We start from the raw sequence: 19211 nt of genomic DNA, 5'->3' as shown, positions 1-19211 counted from the left end.
AGCCCAATGTGGGGCGAGCCCCAGGACCCTGGGATCATGACCTGAGCTGAAGGCAGATGCTTAATGACTGAGCCACCCAGGCGCCCCCTTCAAACTATTCCTAATTGACAGAATATCCTAAAAGGGAATTGTGTATTACATTTTGCTTTTCAAAACTTTAAATTTCACACTACAGAAGTTCTTACATTGTAATTAAAAGTACAGTTTATTCACACAGCAAATGGCATAATCCAATAACACAAAATAGAGGGGACACTTGAATATTATGTTAAGGAACTAAACAAGAAATTAGCTTAGCAAATACATAATGCATGAATGTGCCTTATTGATTCAATGCCAGTTATTTTTAATCCATAAATATAATCCATTATATTTAACCCAATCTTAATTATCATTCTCCTATATCATATTAATGTCAGTATTTATAGCAAATTTTTTTTAAAGATTTTATTTATTTATTTGACAGAGAGAGACACAGTGAGAGAGGGAGCACAAGCAGGGGGAGTGGGAGAGGGAGAAGCAAGCTCTCCGCTGAGCAGAGAGCCTGATGCGGGGCTTGATCCCAGGGCCCTAGGATCATGATCTGAGCTGAAGGCAGACACTTAATGATTGAGCCACCCAGGCGCCCCAGCAAATTTTTGTATACTCAACGTTTGTAGGTCAATTGAAATATCGATGCCTCCACAAAGCAAGACCATAAATTCAGCATATTTAAAATAATATGGTGCTCGTGGAGGCAAATGTGACAGTTAATTCTGGAAAAGCAGGCTCCAAACTTACAGATTACTTAGGTACTCAAGATGTCTGTGGCCAACTTTGTGTATGTGTGTATGTGTCCTTTCTCTGGCCAACTTTGCTCTCTGGTGAAGAGCGAGGGAATAAGAAAATATTTCAAGACCCTAGGATGATGAGCAGAAGGAAAAAATGTGGGAGGTTTGAATATGCCATTAACTAGAAACCGGTATCTAAGCATCTGAGCCTGCACTATATACATATTTTCTCAAGGTCAGCTCACATATTACTTAGGAATGCCTGGCATCAGTACAATGAATAGAACATCTAGCTCCCTGATGCTCAAGTGCTGAAACAACAGTTGTTCTTAGGCCAGCACATTCTCATCCCGAATGAAAGCAAATCCAAGTCTTTAAGGGATTATTAGAGGAAGAATATTATTTTCTCAGTGACTCAAAGCCAGCTGTGAGGGCCTTTAGTACACTTTATGCTTCTTCTGCTCTCCTCTCTTCCACCTTTGGCATGTCTACAATTGGATGAAGTGCTTTTCCTGAAATGGCAATCACTATTAAATCCATTAGCTGGAAACCAAAATGTTTTCCTAATTGTTTAAAGTCTCATTGCGAAAAGGAAGTTTCTATTGATTGCAATATGAGGGGAAACAATCCCAAGTTCATCATTTTTTGCCTTTTTATAAACACAGTCAGATGAGACTGACATACTCAAAGTCATCAGATTTACTTTTCCCAAGATTCTCATTCATCATCAGAAGTTTCTACTCTGGGTTTCTTTGTGCCCGATCATTCTTTAGTTTTTGTTATTTGCTGACCACTTTCTTCTTGGGCTTGTCTTGTATGCTGTGTATCTTTGCCTTGTCTTCAAATTTTTTTCATTAATTTGCAATTATTTTTAACAGCAATTCTTTGAAATCTTCTGTCTTTTAAAAAATTAGGTGGCTGGGCCCTACGCCCGGAATACGGCACTTCTTTTCTTCAACAGACATTTCAGCTGCTCTCAAGCACCCACTTTTAGCCATTGCCCAATATTTGGAATCCCGATAATGCCTCTCTTTGGCCATGTCCCTTAGGTATGTATCCCTAGTTCTTAGCATAGTGCCTGACGCTTAGTGGGTGATGTTTAATGTTTCTTGAATGAATGCAAAAATTCAGGTGTTATTTTTTTTTATTTCATCAAAAACTCAATTTGACCAAATAAGTTGACCCAAATAATAGCAATAACAACAACAACAATAATAATAAAACAGTCAGAATGAGGGGTTCTGCTGTGGTTACCCAGTATCTCATTTGGTTTAGGCTCTCAGCCTCTTTAATAAAGCTCTGCTTCTCTCCTCACTGAACCAGGAGAGTTGGACAATTTCTGAGCAAAGAGGAAAAATGTTTTTCACTTAAAAGTGCTTATAATCTGGGGCGCCCCTGGGTGGCTCAGTTGGTTAAGCATCAGACTCTTGATCTCAGCTCAGGTCTTGATCTCAGGGTCATGAGTTCAAGCCCTGCATTGGGTGGGGGTGGAGCCTACTTAAAAATAATAATAAAAATAAAAAATAAAAAGCTTTCCAAAAGGTACTTATAATCTGATATGACATAAATTCCAATAAATGTGACATTACCAACTAATATGCCTTATAACTTTGATATTTGTAAATGGAGCTATAGACAGATTCTACCAAATGTTTGTTTCATAGACTCTAGCTATCTTATTCACATTGAAGGAAAATTCATCTTGCTTACAGAAAACTTAAAAGACTGCTAGTCCAGAACATTTTCATAGGGGTAATGGAAATTATGGATTGGCTGAAGACTGGATTTAATCAGATTGTAGTAGTATACTTAGTAGGCAGTATTTAATTTCTCCTTAGATCATTAGTTACATAGTTTATCATATTGAGAGAAATCACTGTATTTGATAACATAAAATTGAATTTCATTTGGCAATCATGATGAAGTACAGAACAGCAAGTATGCACTCCTTTTCCATGGTGTTGACATTCAGGTATCATCAGTTTTCTTAGTGCTTTAAATTATATGCTGGAGTGGCTACCAGAGTACTTGAAAGGAGAATAAATAGAGATTTACTGATTCCAATTTGGCAGTAATTTTGCAGGAATGAGGATAGGCTGTTAACAACATTCTAATAGTAAAACTCCAAAGGGTTTTCAGTATAATCTTTATGTTTTAAACAGTGCTTAGTTGTTGAACTAAGATACCATGTGCTCTTGCAATTGTCTTTGAGCTTCGTGCATTGGATAATCCTTTAGCATAATGAGTCCAGAGGGATGAATTAGCTATCTTTTTAGCTCTTTCCTAGAAACAGTCCCTAGAAACTAGAGGAAAAATTTACCGAAAGACTGATGAAAGGTAGTTTGGTCCAATTGTGTGGTTACAGTTCCAAAGCAGTTACCTTGATTGACACTTGTGTTCTGTTTCCTTGATGTTAGCAATGAGAATTGCTATACAGACCTTTTAGATTTAGGACATTGGGAGGCAAACAGAACAAAATGGAGAACCACTTCCTTTGCTTTCTTAGATTTAACTTATCTGGGGCTGTAGAAATTAACTTTTTGTTAAATTTGCTTAATGATGTTCTGTCTTTGTTCTACCTACCCACTGTGTGGCAATTTCCTTGAGGGCAAAGACTGTCTAGCTCAATCCATGTAACCCATAGCAGAAACCAGTAGGATCACCAGGTTCTTCCCTGATGTTCTACTTTAACTTTCCTTTTTAAAACCAAAAGGAAAAAGGGAAAAAACTAGATAGCAAGGTGGATTTTAAAACACCGTCAATATTTTCTTCTCAATGCTCCTAGGACGGAGACAGGATTTTTGCTTTGGGGCTGGCCATTTCTGGGTCTTGGAAGGGATTCCTTTGTGAGCACTCTGAGTCTGGCGGAGTCAAACTAAGTAGCATGTATCGAGTACTTATTATGTGCTGGCGCTGTTCTAAATGGTAGTAACTTGTTTAAGCCTTAACAACAACCCTATGATATAGGTACTAATACTGACTTCATTCTGTGAATGAGGAAACTGAGGTACAAGTCACACCATTTAACTGGTCGACCTGGGATCTGAAACCAAGAAGTCAGAGCATATATTAATAGACTATCTCCGCTACTTCCTCATTTGTCTTGGAATGGCTCCCAACAGTGCCAAAGGAATCCGACAGCACCTGTTTCAGACAAGGATTTTGAATGTTATGTTTTATAACATAAAAAGCCATCCCATGGAGGAGGCTATATCTCTTCAGAAACTGTATGTATGTATGTATGTATGTATGTATGTACGTATCTAGCTAGCTAGCTGTGTAACCTATTTACTGTCGTAGGCAGAAGAGTGGCCACCCAGAGATGTCTGTGTCCTAATCTTGGAGCCTGTGGGTATGTTGTTACATGGCACGGAATCAAGGCTGCAGATGGAATCAAGATTTTTTTTAAAACATTCCATTTATTTATTTGAGAGAGAGATAGCAAGAAATAGAGCATGAGTAGGGGAGAGAGGGAGAAGCAGGATCCCCACTGAGCAGGGAGCCTGATGTGGGGCTCGATCCCAAGACCCCGGGATCATGACCTGAGCTGAAGGCTGACACTTACCCGACTGAGCCACTCAGGTGCCCCTGAAGTCAAGATTTCTAATGAGCTGACCTTAAAATTGGGAGATTATCCTGAATTATTTGGCTGGGCCCAATGTAACCATAAGGGTTCTTAAAAGTGGAATTGGGAGTCAGAAAAGTCAGCATTAGAGTCATGAAATACGAGAAAGATTTGACTGACACCATTGCAGGCTTTACAGATGGAAGGGGTCACAAGCCTACAATTGTGGGCACCTTCTAGAAACTGGAAAAGACAAAGAAATGGATTCTTCCTCTAGAACCTCAAGAAAGAATTGCAACCTGCTACATTTTGATTTTAGTCCTATGAGACCCCTGCCAGATTTCTGACCTCCAGAACTGTAAGATAATAAATTTGCATTGTTTTAAGACACTGTTTGTGGTGATTTTTTACATTGGCAATAGGAAAGGAATACACTCAGTTATTTACAGTAAGTGAGGATCTGGTAATTTCTCTGGTGGGCTGGAGATAGACTTGTTACTGATAGGAGACCAAACAAAAATCTAAGAATCTCTATGTCAAGAAAGAGCTGACCTCAGAATTTTTTTATTCAAAAGTTAACTCTAAACTTACTGAGATTATGTCAGTGTTGTGCAATGCTTATGATTTTTTGAATGCTCAACACATGGATATAATTCAAGATTGAAAAAGTGTAAAACATACAGTGATAAGCATGTACTTGCTTTTCAATATTCGCTTCTTCAGGCACCAAGGACAGAAACAGGATTTTACTTTGTTTTTGTCTTATCACCTAGGATTTTACCTTATCACTAAGCTACCTACTTTCTCTCAGAGACATTAGTAACACCATGCCTTGCAGAAGTATGTCATGTCTATATGAACATGTGCTTATGTATAGTCTTTTCCTCTTATGTAATAGTAACAAACTAGACATACTGCACCTTTGCATTGATTTCCGTCTCGAATTCAGAAAAAATCTCATGTCATGAAAAATAAGCCACACATGATATGAATGGAATTGGCAGGAAGAGAACTATTCATGATTTCCCACATTTCATAGAGGTATTCTGTAAATTGAAATATATCCAGGGGGAACGCAATAGTAGGGTATATGGTTCATGCAAAACAGGTACTCAAAATGTTATTTAATGAACTAATGAATAAATTTTAGATGACTGGATGGTCAAACTAAGATCCCATTTCCAGGCCATGAGCTTTTTGCAGAAATTCCTGGGAAAAACAACATAAAACCCAGGATTTAAGTTCTGACTGAAACTTGACCCTTCAATCTCAGAGTTTAGATCTGAATGGCAGTGGTAGAAGGTGAGGGCAAAACCAACCTGTCATTTCAAAGTTTGCAGGTGTGTCTGCTTGAGCTGGAGACTTGAATACACCTTTAGTAGAAAGAGTTCCTTTGTTAGGGAAACCACAGGACTGGGGTAGTTGGTTTTATAATTACAGAGCTTTGCCCATAATTAGAAAAGTATACATTTGGGAGCTAAGGCTCTCAGTAACTAAACTGCTCTATGTGACAGTGTTGAAAGGTGTTTATGTTCTCGCCAGAGCTGTATCTCTGAACACTGTGCCCTTTAGATAATTTCTAAACTTACCAATACAGAAATAGTTACTTACTCTTGTGAAAATATTTTATGTGTATTCGTTTTCTCCAAATGAAGTTAGTAGCCGAGCTTTGGAAAGGTTGGAGATAAGAAGAGGACACCCTGCCTGGTGTCTTGGATCAGCTTAGATGAGTGATGGATTCTGTAGGGCTCTGGATATAGCCGTATTGTTTCAAGGTGCAGGTGACAATGTATAGCATAAGACTAGGGGGAGGGCTTTTCATCTCACCCTTGGCACAGAGCCCAGCACCTTTCTGGCATCAAAGGACTGGAGACAGAATCTTTGATGTGGACATTTGGTTTCTCACAGTGGGCATCCTCTGCAGTGGCAGCTGGGAATTCCTTCAAGAAGCTTTGTAAGCACGGTTACACATGCACACTCACACACATCATCACACATTTATGTAGATTCTTCATATTTTATATAAACTGAAGTGTACTAGACATAACGTTTTGCTCACTTGTACATTGTTTTGTATCTTAAAGGGATTGTCAGTGAAATAAAAAGGGTTTGAGAGTTGATAATGATAAAAAATGTCAATAACATGTACTGAGGAATTACTGTGTGCCAGGTACTATGTGCTTTATGGGTATTTGCTCATTAAGCTCTACAGTTGCTCATTAAGCTCTGCAGCTGCTCAGAGAGTTTCATAGATACCTCACAGAGTAAGGAGCTTCTTGGTTGTAGACGTTTTTAAGCAGATGTTGGCGACCGTCTGCTCTAAATGGAATGGAGTAGGTTCCTACTTTGGGGGTGAGTCAGAACAGGTGATTGCTAGATCCTTTCCAAGTATAAGTGCTTAGGATTCCACCAGCTGATGATGGAGTGCAGGGGTGGGTATTTGGAGTGTTCAGTAATGTTTGGCAAGGACTGACGAAGACTTGAATTTCTCTCTTGCTTCAGGGTAGTGATGGGTACACGTTAGAGGTGAGGAGGGCTGTTACTGATGCTGCTTTCGCTGACCTGAATCAAGCTCAGAGTGGCCTTGCTCAGAGTGGCCTCTGGTCTTCGAGGTTGAGTCTGTGACCATGAGTAAATCAAGTTATAGAGTAAACCGCAAGTCTGTAGAGGAGAAGCTCTGTCTTATTTTTTCTAAGAATTCTGAGGCTTCTTCAGGTAACAGATATGCACCCAACCTCTCATCCTTTACTTCACAGCTTCATCTCTGAGCTACAACAATGGCTTCAAGTGACAAGTTTAGGTCATCCAAGTATGTTGTAATACAGTCAGTATGGCAGCACTACTTTGATGCTTGCTGAAAAATAGCTCTCTTAAAGATTTATTTATTTATTTTAGAGAGAAAGAGAGAGCGCGCGAGTGAGCACGAGGGAGAGAGGCAGAGGGAAAGGAAGAACCTCAAGCAGACACGCTGCTGAGCTTGGAGCCCAACGCGAGGCTCGATCTCATGACCCTGAGAGATCATGACCTGAGCCAAAATCAAGAGTTGGACGCTCAACCGACTGAGCCAGCCAGACACCCGAAAAACAGTTTTTATCAAGGAGTAGGCTATTCATTTCTTCATTAATTCATCAGTGATTTATTTGTCAGGAACCATTCTTTTTTTTTTTTTTTCCAAATTTTTATTTAAATTCTAGTTCGTGAGCCTATAGTTCAATATTGGTTCCAGGGGTAGAGTTTAGTAATTCATCACTTGCATTTAACGCCCGTGCTCGTCCCAACAAGTGCCCTCCTTAATACACATCACCGTTTAACCCATCCCCCGCCCATGTCCCTCAATCAACTGTCGGTTTGTTTTCTTTCCTTAAGAGTCTCTTATGGTTTGTTTCCCTGTCCTTTTTTTCCCCCCGTTCCCATATGTTCATCTATTTAAACTGTTTCTTAAATTCCACACATGAGTGAAATCATATGGTAATTGTTTTTTCTGACTGACTTGTTTCACTTAGCATAATGCAGTCTAGCTCCAGCCACTTCATTGCAAATGGCAAGATTTCATTCTTTTTGATGGCTGAGTAATATTGCAGCGTGTGTGTGCGCGTGCACATCTGGGCTTGTCAGGAACCATTCTAAATGCTTGCAAAATAATGCTTACTCTTTGGAGGGATAAGCCCTTGAAGAAACAACTTAACTGAATGCTGTATCAGTGCCACAGTGGAGATAAGAGGCCAATGTGGTGACGGAGGAGGAATGAGGAGGAATGACTTTTAGTGATAGAAGCGTCACGGTGGCAGTCATGGCTCAACTGGGTTTTGAAGGATGAATAGGATCTGACCAAGCAAAGAAGAGAAAGAAGATATTCAGTTCAGGGAGGTGATAGCTCTGTGGCTTAGAGCTCTGAAGGAATGGCAAACTGCAGGTGGGGGGATGTTCACAGCTTTAGCAATGTGGGGGTGGGGATGGTAGGGTGTGTTTGTGCTGGAACAGCATGTAATTGTGTGTGAAGTAGAGTAATGGAACCCCCTGACATCTGGAATAGCAAGCAGTTTCTGCAGCTATAAACCAAATGTCAGTCTTCACATACAGGCAATGAAGAGGAGGTTGTTCATTTATTTATTTTTTTGTCAGCCACATCCGCACATACAAGATAGCGATCTCCATCTGTGGTGTAATCTTTAAATAGAAATGGAGCTTCCTGCTGAGGGCTCAGGCGTGCTTTCGGTGAGCCCCATTTACCATGCTCTATGACATCTCACTCACAGAGTCTCACCCCAGCTCTGTCAGTGTCTGTGAGTGGTCGGAACATTTCATTCCCACCCAAGATGGTGAGCACCTTCTGGGGAAGGATCACTCCTTAGGATTCTCTGTAGCTTGAATGGATTTGCCTTCAATGTTGACTGAATGACTATCTGAATTCCAGTCACAGGCCATCCTGGAGAACCTATGGTTCTCCAATATGACCTTGGTTTTTGCCACTGACCACACTCATCCTCCTTGTCCAGGCTGCCATTGACAGTCCCCAGCTCTGCCTCTGTGACCTGTTGGGAAAAACATTCATCTGGAGAAGTTGTTTCAAGCTATGAAACAGTCATTTGATTAAAAAGCCAGTGGTTAAAGTGCTGAAGACTTCCTTTGGGAGGGCTCACCTCCTTTGCAGACCTTTGTAGGGCCCTCCTATCCCTGTTCTTTCCCGAAGAGCACCCCTCACCTCACACTTCTCCAGCAGAATCTGCAAGCTTTGCGTATCATCTAATTTTACCCATCTCTTTGTCCATTCCCTTAGGGCCTTGTTCTCTGAAGTTGGCTAATGGCTAAAGTCATCTGTGCCAAGGTGCTAGAGTCTGGAAATTCAACTTGAACTTTAATAGGACTTGGTTGAAAGAGGGAATTGACCCAAAACCGAGAGAAAGGGACTTTTGACCTTTCTCAATCAAGTACCCATTCTGGACATGGATTCAGAATTCCATTATCCAAGGCAGCTCAGAGTAACTCAAACTCTGTTTAGGCGCTTCGGTGAGCAATTCTCTGACAGCAGATGAAGTTGAGGATAGTAAAATGATTCCTTCTCCTCCCATCACTGGCTGGGAGTTTATTTAAAAAAAACAAATATATATATATATATAGCAGGAGACTAATTGTGAATGAAATAAAGGACATCAAAAGAATCTTCCTAATTAACTTAAATACTGATCGTTACCATTAGAAAATGAGTCAGCCTAAAAACACATGTAATTGCAGTCTTCCTGTGTTGTGTGAAGCCTAGAGATTGAAGAACTACATTATTAGCAGGAAAGGACAGGCCATGGTGACATCCATCATAAGGAAGAGATGGTTTTGCCATCACTTACTGTGGCATGTGACATTTGCTTGACTGACTGCAAAGCATTTGATGCCCAGGAGGCTGGTCGTGTCTTCCCTACACAGCCAGTCTGTGAGCGGTGAGCACGTGTTACCACTCCTGTTTGGCAAATGGGAAACTGAGGAACTGGAAATTGTAACTAGAATTAAGGGAATCATTAAAGTTTAGGGCAAAATTGTGAGAGAGGGTGCTTTTTATACCTCTGTGTGAATGTTAATCATCCTCGTAGAGGGCACTTGACTATGAAATCTTACCTCTAATAATGACGCAAAATTTTTTGAAGGGGCTCTCCTAACCCCTAAATTCCTAAAGAGAGTACAGGCATCCATAATTAGCATAAATCTGGTGGAGGGGGAAGGAAGAACGGAACAAAATCTTTCCTGGTGTCCTTGACATCCCATTGCAGACCTGCCTTGCGTAAGGTGAGGTATCTAGGAACAGGTGGAGTAACAGAGAACAGTTGAGTTTCTTCTGATGACGCAAGTGTGAAGGGCTGATTTGCTAAGTTAATCGAAAGAGATCCTTTCATGGAGTATATATTATGAGAAATTCCATGAGAAATATGTGATGCCCAGATTGGGTATTATTGATTAGTAGAATTGATGTCTTAGTTCAGTCAAAATACAATAAACAAAACCAGTTTGTATGTCATTACTTATTCAAATATTTCTAATTATATGGCTTTAGGTAGGTGTTCTTAATCTTATTAGTGCCATGAACTTTGGGGCAGTCTTGTGAAGCCTTTGGGTCAGTCCCTTGACAAAATAGTATTTTTATTTTTATTTTTTTAAGATTTATTTATTTGAGAGGGAGAGAGAGAGCACACATGAGCAGGAGGGGCAGAGGGAGAGGAGAGAATCTCAAGCAGACTCCTCGCTGAGCATGGAGCCCATCATGGGGCTCCATCTCACGCTCTGAGATCGTGACCTGAGCCAAAACCAAGAGTTGGACGCCCCCAGAATAGTATTTTTAATGCATAAAATCAAACACTTAAAATCTCAAAGAAAACCAATACTACTGAAAGACAGTCATCAAAATTTTTGAAAATTTGTGATATATGCTTTATTAATGAATTAAAAACAAGATCTAGTGCACAGATTTGATTTCATAACTTCATAGTAGTGATGAGCACCAATAATATTTTAAGGTATCTGCAACAACTATACTGTGATTTAAAAATATCTGATATTTCTATGGAGGTGAAGTTACAATTACCTGAATACCTGAGGCTACTAGTGACTACTGGTCCATGTTTATAGTGGAATGAAGTGCTATGTTTAATTCAACATTGGTGAAAGTTTTGCAACAGGCTTCCTGGCTTAACAGTCTGTCTACCTCCTTGAACTGTGTGGTGTTGGAGGGAGAACACAGCCTTTGAATTGCAGCTCTGAGTTCAAGTCTCCATGAAGACTTTACTTCCAGGGTGACTCAGCTATTTTAGTTAAACTTTAGGAATTTAATTTGCTTTTTTTTTTTTTTTAATTTGCTTTTTTTAAGATGGGAGAATATTGAATTCTGCATGAAGTTATTGAGCAGACTAAATGATATAATAATGTATATTCAACATCTAGCACAAAGCCTGTCACCAAGAGGGAACTCAGCAAGTAACACCGTAGGCACTTTTTTCTCCACAGTCAAAGGGAAAGTGAAGGAAGTAAGATGATTTGTGAAGGTTAAGTCTTGCATTAAGATCCTGGTTCTGGGCAATTTGCTGCCTGAGATAATGTACATACAGTCTCTTAGTTTCAAAAGAATTTGAGAAGGAAGATACTTTGGAAAATGTATTCCATTTTATGCATCTCTAAACCAAGCCATAAATCTAACTGTCTAAAATTGCAAGTCTGTAAAATTCAAGCAAGTTTTTGGGAATTAATTGTTAAAATGTATTTAAATTCCAGTGAAATAAGATACCATTTTAGGATTTGGAATGCTGGCTTTTCTGTTTTATGGTAATATTAAGATTTTAGTTGAGTTCTTATCTTCTCCCATGCAGAACTGAGAGGGGGTAACATGCCAAGGAGCCATGTAGGAGCCCATTTGGAAGAGGACAAAACCCCAGTCTGCTCAGGAGCCTGAGCCACTCCCTCAAGCCAAAGGTCAGAAACAAAGCAGGTACTGGACACAATGGCCAAACTCAGGTGCTTTGCCAACATATTTAAAACGAGTTAATTGAGAAGAAACTTCACATGATATTTTCCCCAATGAGAACTTCCTGAATTTTAGCTTCTTTTTTTTTTTTTTTAAGATTTTATTTATTTATTTGACAGAGAGAGACATAGCAAGAGCAGGAACACAAGCAGGGGGAGTGGGAGAGGGAGAAGCAGGCTTCCCGCGGAGCAGGGAGCCCGATGCGGGGCTCGATCCCAGGACCCTGGGATCATGACCTGAGCTGAAGGCAGACGCTTAACGACTGAGCCACCCAGGCGCCCTGAATTTTAGCTTCTTAAGCTGTTAAGACGTTATTGGATTTTTGGAATTTTTATTGTTAAATATTCCAGATATCTCGTCACTGATCATCAGATACCATAGAATCTAGTAAAATTTATTTGAATTTTACAACTTAAAATGTTAACTTTTAAAAAAATAGAACATATTGGGTGGTATAAGATGTAAGTATTCAATTTAGTGAAACTTGTTTAAATTTCTATTTTCAGATTTGGGAGGCTACAATCAAGGTCATTTGAGAAGTAAGACCCGGTGTCTTACCATTCATTACCTATGGGTGTCCACATAGAAATTTATAGACATGGGAAAGGCTAGATAATGAGAATGCTCCATAAAGAGGCACCGTACTTCACCAGGGAGAAATGCATCCAAGTTTCTTCACAAATGTTAAGAAATATGCCTATTTAATTGTATGTTGCATTTTCCATGGTCTTTGCTTTATTCATTTCATGTGCAGTGATTAAAAAGATATATTGTACATTTTATTATCTCTTATGTTTTCCAATAAATACAAAACTGACGTACTTTTTTTCTTTTTCATTCTTCTCAAGAGGTGTGGTGAACATCGAATAAGATAATAATTTTGAAATGCTTGTCTTGTCCATTTAAGCTGCTATAACAAAATACTGAGTCACTTATGGATAACAGAAGTTTATTTCTAACAGTTCTGGAGGCCAGAAATCTGAAATCAGGAGCCAGCATGGTCAGGTGAGGGCTGTCTTTCAGGTTATAGATTTCTTGTGCCCTCATTTGGAGCCTTTTTAATAAGGCACTAATCACCTTCCAAAGACCCCACCTCCTAATACCATCACTTTTAGGGGTAGGAATTTGACATATGGATTTTGGGAGGACACACTCTGTGAGACTGTGATTTATAAGAATTATATGTTTGGTCATTCAGATGACCAAAATATACAGTAGTCCCCCTTTTCTGCAGTTTTGCTTTCCACAGTTTGTTACCTGAGGTCAACCGTGGTCCAGAAGCAGATGATCCTCCTCCTTACGTGTTATCAGAAGTTCAGTGGGAGCCTAATCCTACGTCACGGTGCTTACATCATTCCCCTCACTTCACCTCATCATGTAGGCATTTTGTCATCTCACATTATCCCAAGAAGAAGGGTGAGTACAGTACAATAAGACGTTTTTAGAGAGAGAAACCACATTCACATAACTTGCGTTACGATATATTGTTATAATTGTTCTATTTTATTATTGTTGTTGTTAATCTCTTTGTGTGCTATTGTATAAATTAAACTTTATCATAGGTGTATATGTATAGGAAAAATATAGTGTGTATAAGATTCTCTGCCATCTGTAGTTTCAGGCATCCACTAGGGGTCTTGGAATGTATCCCCTCGAATAAAGGAAGACTACTGTATTTCTCATATATATTTGGTTTCTGTCAACAGTTCTTGGCTCATAGTTTCCCAAACCCTTGGCATTTCCTAAGTGTTGAGAGTGACAAAGGTGTCTTATGTTAATGAGATGACTTCTGGAAAGCACCTAGGCTGGGGGTACTTTCCATGAGAACCAACCATATGATCAGGTTGGGACTCCCAGTTCCACTCCCCAACCTTTGAGGAGGGGAGAGGCCCTCGAGGTTGATCTCATTATCAAAGGGCAATGATTTAGTCAATCACGCCTATATGATGAGGCCTTCATAAAAACCGAGAGGACAAGGTGTGGAGAGCTTCTGGGTTGGTGAATACTTGGAAGCACTAGGAAAGTGGTGCCCTGGAGAAAGTATGGAAGCTCCACCCCCTTTCCCCAAGCCTTGCCCCGGGCCGCTCTTCCATCTGTTGTTCCTGAGTTACATCTTTTTATGCTAAACCGGCAATCTAGTAAGTAAGATGTTTCTCTGAGTTCTGTGGCTGTTCTAGCAAATTAATCAAATCCAAGGAGTGAGACTTGGGAACCTCTGATTTACAGCTGGTCCGTCAGAAGTACAGATAACAACGTGGGCTTGCAACTGACATCTGAAGTAGGGAGGGCCATCTTGCAGGACTAAACCCTTGACCTGTGGAACCTGATGCTGTCTCTGGCCAGATGGTGTCAGAATTGAGAGACTTGAGTTGACTCCCCGGACGCCTGCTGGGGGGCAAGGATTGTTTCTTTTGTTTTTTTAAGATTTTATTTATTTATTTGACAGAGAGAGAGATAGTGAGAGCAGGAACACAAGCAGGGGGAGTGGGAGAGGGAGAAGCAGGCTTCCTGCTGAGCAGGGAGCCCGATGTGGGACTCGATCCCAGGACTCTGGGATCATGACCTGAGCCGTAGGCAGACGCTTAATGACTGAGCCACCCAGGCGCCCAAGGATTGTTTCTTGGTGTGGGGGGAACACCCTTCGCACACATTGGAATTGAGTCCAAGAACCAAAAAGACACTCAGATATAGTGGCTTGATAAACAAGGTTATCATTGATTGTTACTGCCATTGTGTTATAAATAGATGTTCTCTCTTAAGAAGATGGCTTATTTTATTACATCATAATCCAGCTAATACATTCAAATTGCTATTGCCTTGAATGATTCTCTAAGATACGCTCTTTGCGGGCGCCTGGGTGGCTCAGATGGTTAAGCGTCTGCCTTCGGCTCAGGTCATGATCCCGGAGTCCTGGGATCGAGTCCCGCATCGGGCTCCCTGCTCTGCGGGAAGTCTGCTTCTCCCTCTGCCTCTCTCTCTCTCTCATGAATAAATAAATAAAATCTTAAAAAAAAAAAAAAAGATACGCTCTTTGCTTTTTTTAAAAATAGACTTTATATTTTAGAATAATTTTAGTTTTCTAAGAAAATTGGGAAGATAGTACAGGGAGTACTCATATGCCCTTCTCCCAGTTTCCCATCTTAACATCCTACATTAATATAGTATATCTGTTACAATTGATGAACTAATATGAATCCATTTTTATTAAAGTCCATAGCTTATTTAAATATCTTTAGTTGCTATCTTATGTCCTCTTCCTGGATTTCCCAGAATCTCCCCCAGGACGCCACACTGCATTTTGTTGTCGTGTTTCTTTAGGCAGTTCTTGGCTATACCAGCCTCAGCTTTTCTTGTTTTTGAACACCTTGCTAGTTTTTAGGAATACTGGTCAAGCATTTTATAGAATGGCATCTGTTGGATTTGTCTGTTGGTTTTCTTGTTATTAGATTGGAGTTGTGGGTTTGGGGGAGGAAGGCCCCAGGGATAAAGTGCCATTTTTTATCATATTATATCAATGGTCCATCCTATCAACATGATTTATCACTATTGATATTGACCTTGATCACCTGGCTGAGGTGATGTAGGTTTGATTTCTCTAGTGTAATTTCGGTGCTAGATGTGCTTTTCATTACTGGTGTATTGTTGCTTTTGGGTCTTCTCTGCCAATGGAGTAAGGAAATAAGTGTGTGTGTGTATACTTATACATTGTGTATTGTACATGTTTATAGCATCTGTAACTATTTCTATGTGTAACCATATATGTCTATATTAAGCTAACCATGAGTTCATACTGGTATCTCCAGTTCTAATCAATTACCAAATGGATCATACTAGCTTCTTCCCCTTGCTCTTCCATGATCTCCCACACTAACACTGAGAAACTTGGTTCCCACTATCAATCCATTTATTTACTGTTCAATTATAGTACACGTGTATAGCAGTGTCAGAATGATTATCCCTTACCCCTGTACTCCTGTGGGAAATAACTTCATCAGTTTTAGTGCTTATAAGCAGTTTGTTTTGCCTTTAGTCTTACAGACTCTACTCGTTTCTAAATTCACTAAAGTCAGCACCTTTTCATTCCCAACTCCCTTCCAATGAATGAGTTGTTTCATACATTGTAATACCGTTAGATTTTCTTTTCATGGTCTCTTTCCTGACACCTCCAAACCTTCTAAATGATTTTTTAAAAATTTTATATACACTAAGGTTCATTCTTTGTTCTCTAAAGTTCTGTGGGTTTTGACAAATGCCTAATGTCCTGTATCTACCATTACGGTATCATACAGAACAGTTTCATTGCCTGACAAATCCCCATGTACATCACTTACTCTCCTTTTCTCCTTCTGAACACCCTGTCAACCATTATCTTTTATTGTTTACTATCCAGAATGTCATACAATTGAAATCATATAGTATGACTCTCTCTACTTTTTGAAAATTAGTAAATAAAGGTCCCACACCCACACTTGTTTTAAACAGGAGAAAAGCACACAAATTTATTTAATACAGGTTTTATATGACTCGGGAGCCTTCATAAGGCAATGAAGACTTGAAGAAAGAGGTTTGAGTAGTGTTACTTTTGTTTGATGAAGAGTGGACAGTTGTGGAGGAATAGGATAGGTTAAAGATATGAGTATGAGATAAATATAGTACGCTGGGGGAAACATACCAAGGTCTGTTAGGATTCTTTTCAGTGTCCCTTTGTCTTCAGAGATAAGGATGCTTCTTTCTTCCAGGTATAGAGAGGGCACCTTTCACATGAGGGTTTTATGACCTGAGTGACCTTCCTGCTTCTGCCACTTTCTCAAAACGTCTTCACCTTAAAATATTTCATATGCCAAGGTACCATATTTGCAGTGGCATATCCTGAACCCCATCAGCTGCCATAACAAAATATCCCAGACTTGGTGGCTTAAACAACATAAATTTATTTCCTCACAGTTCTGGAGGCTAGAAGTCTGAGATCCAAGTGTTGGCAGGGTTGGTTTCAGCCTCTCTTCTTGGCTTGTAGATGGCCCTGTGTTCTTGCTGTGTCCTTATATGACCCTTTCTCCGTGCATATGCACTGCCCGTGTCTCTTTGTGTGTCTTGATCTCCTCTTTTTGTAAGGACACCAGTCATATTGGATTAGGGCTCAGCCTAATGACCTCATTTAACTTACTTCTTTAAAGATCCTATCTCCAAATATAGTCCTATTCTGAGGTATGGAGTGGTTTGGGCTTCAATGTGTGATTTGGTGGAGAGGTGGGTGGGGAGGCATAATTCAGCCTATAACATATGCCTTACCACCTGGTCGGAATTCCTTCCACAGAAATAATGTATATTTCTTTTACTTTACTTTGAGCCTTGTCTCACCTTCTGTGGAGATGGAGAATAGAACCCTATTCCCCCCAAAATAACCTTTCGTTGGCCTGCTGTGAGATGATTCAGTCTCTTTCTTAGCAAGCTGTTTTATTCCTTTCACTTATTATTTTTTTTTATTTGAGAGTAGTTGACACACAATGTTACATTAGTTTCAGGTGTACAACATAGTGATTCAACAAGTTTAAATATTCTACTATGCTCACCTCAAGTATAGCTACCATGTAACTGGAAACCTGTATCTCCCACTCCCCTTCACCCATTTAGACCATCCTCCCACCCCTCCCCCAACTCTGGCAACCATCAGTTTGCTCTCTGTGCCAAACCCACACTTTTAAAAACATACCTTCAACCACAATTTTCTAAAGAGCATCTTGTCATTTACAGACATTTGGTGTAAAGAAATTTTAAAAATTTAAAGCACATTTTATTGTAAATTTTTATGAGTCAAGACAAATAACCAGAATTATGTCTCTGGTTAATTTTTTAAAACTGGCAAGATTAAGGGGGCGCCTGGGTGGCTCAGTTGGTTAAGCGACTGCCTTCGGCTCAGGTCATGATCCTGGAGTCCCGGGATCGAGTCTCGCATCGGGCTCCCTGCTCGGCAGGGAGTCTGCTTCTCCCTCTGACCCTCCTCCCTCTCATGCTCTCTGTCTCAAATAAATAAATAAAATCTTAAAAAAAAAAAAAAAAACTGGCAAGATTAAGGTTAAGTATGTATTTTCTCTTTTTTAGTTTAGCTTTTCAAACTCCGGTTCCCCTCTCACCACCACTACCCACCCCCAAAGAACTGAGGTTTAAAAAGAACTTAAAATTTTGGGTTGTAAAATTGATCTAAGTCAGGATCAACTTATTTGGCCATCAAACATAATAGGAGGTATAATTTCATGGCAGAGCACAAATTAGTTTTAACTATGCCCTTGGACTAAAGTGGACAGCAAGAAGCACCACTGGTCACTGGTAACATCCATACTGCCAAACGCAATGGGCAGTTTTCTGTCTTCATCCTCCCTGGTTTCTCAGCAGCAATTGATCAGATGAACACTCCTCACTTCTGGAAACCTTTTCCTCTGTAACCTTCTGGTCCTTACATTCTCCTGTTTTCCTTCTACCTTCCTGCCACTCCTTCTAATAGTCTCTTGAGGTTCTTAAAGTTCCATCCTAGCCAGCTTTCTCTTTTGTGTCTGTCATCTCTCTAAAGTGACGTTTTCATTCCCAATCTTTAAATAGCTCTACGTGCTTCTTAGACTCCGACTTGATCTCTCTCGATCTTAGTCTCTGCATTTCCTAAAGCTTTAGATACTGAGTTATTCTGAGAAGTAAAGAGGCCTTCCTGCCAAAGGAAGGGGCAAGTTTTAAGCTGTTTGTTTTCTTGCAGTGGCCTTTCAAGTGAATTCTTGGGCCTCAATTAACTTAGATATTTCCTACAGGAAATATCTATGCAATTCTAAGTTTTTGTCAGGAAGTTATATTCACTTATCATTGTTTTTCAACTTCCTTTTTGGGCTATGAATTAGCTATAAACATGCTGAAAGGAATCATCTGCACTTATGCTTCTGGCCAAAAATATTTGTTTTGGCCACTTACGGGGATAGGTCTTAGAAATATTGGTTACTTTGTGTCCTGGACAGGTGGCCTTGTCACTACCTATTACTTCACAGCGGTTAGGTAGCCTTCCTGCTAGCACAGTGTTTTCAACCTTGGCTACACATTGTGATTACACGGGAAGCTTTTTAAAAGTACTCATGTTTGGGGGCGCCTGGGTGGCTCAATCGTTAAGCGTCTGCCTTCGGCTCAGGTCATGATCCCAGGGTCCTGGGATCGAGCCCCACATCGGGCTCCCTGCTCGGCGGGAAGCCTGCTTCTCCGTCTCCCACTCCCCCCGCTTGTGTTCCCTCTCTCACTGTGTCTCTCTCTCTGTCAAATAAATAAATAAATAAAATCTTTAAAAAAAAAAAAAAGTACTCATGTTTGGCTCCCTTAGAGACTCATGTTTGACTGACCCTGACTG

The 19211-nt window shown here is 40.1% G+C and overlaps 1 long non-coding RNA gene across 2 annotated transcripts in view; it reads left to right on the top strand.

Annotated features, from left to right (window-relative positions):
• LOC118006388 overlaps nt 1-12616 on the top strand; it is a 105950-nt gene extending 93334 nt beyond the window's left edge. For both annotated transcript variants that reach the window (XR_004678057.1, XR_004678058.1), the window contains 2 exons: nt 11682-11800; nt 12343-12616. This is a non-coding gene — a long non-coding RNA (uncharacterized LOC118006388). The remainder of the gene's footprint in view (nt 1-11681; nt 11801-12342) is intronic.
• The last annotated feature ends 6595 nt before the right edge of the window (nt 12617-19211 follow it).

Source organism: Mirounga leonina, unplaced genomic scaffold (genome assembly GCF_011800145.1).
Source record: "Mirounga leonina isolate KUSES-001 unplaced genomic scaffold, KU_Mleo_1.0 Mir_96, whole genome shotgun sequence".
NCBI lineage: Eukaryota > Metazoa > Chordata > Mammalia > Carnivora > Phocidae > Mirounga > Mirounga leonina.
Note: the sequence above shows the minus strand (reverse complement) of the source record. Positions and strands in the feature narration are given on the sequence as shown.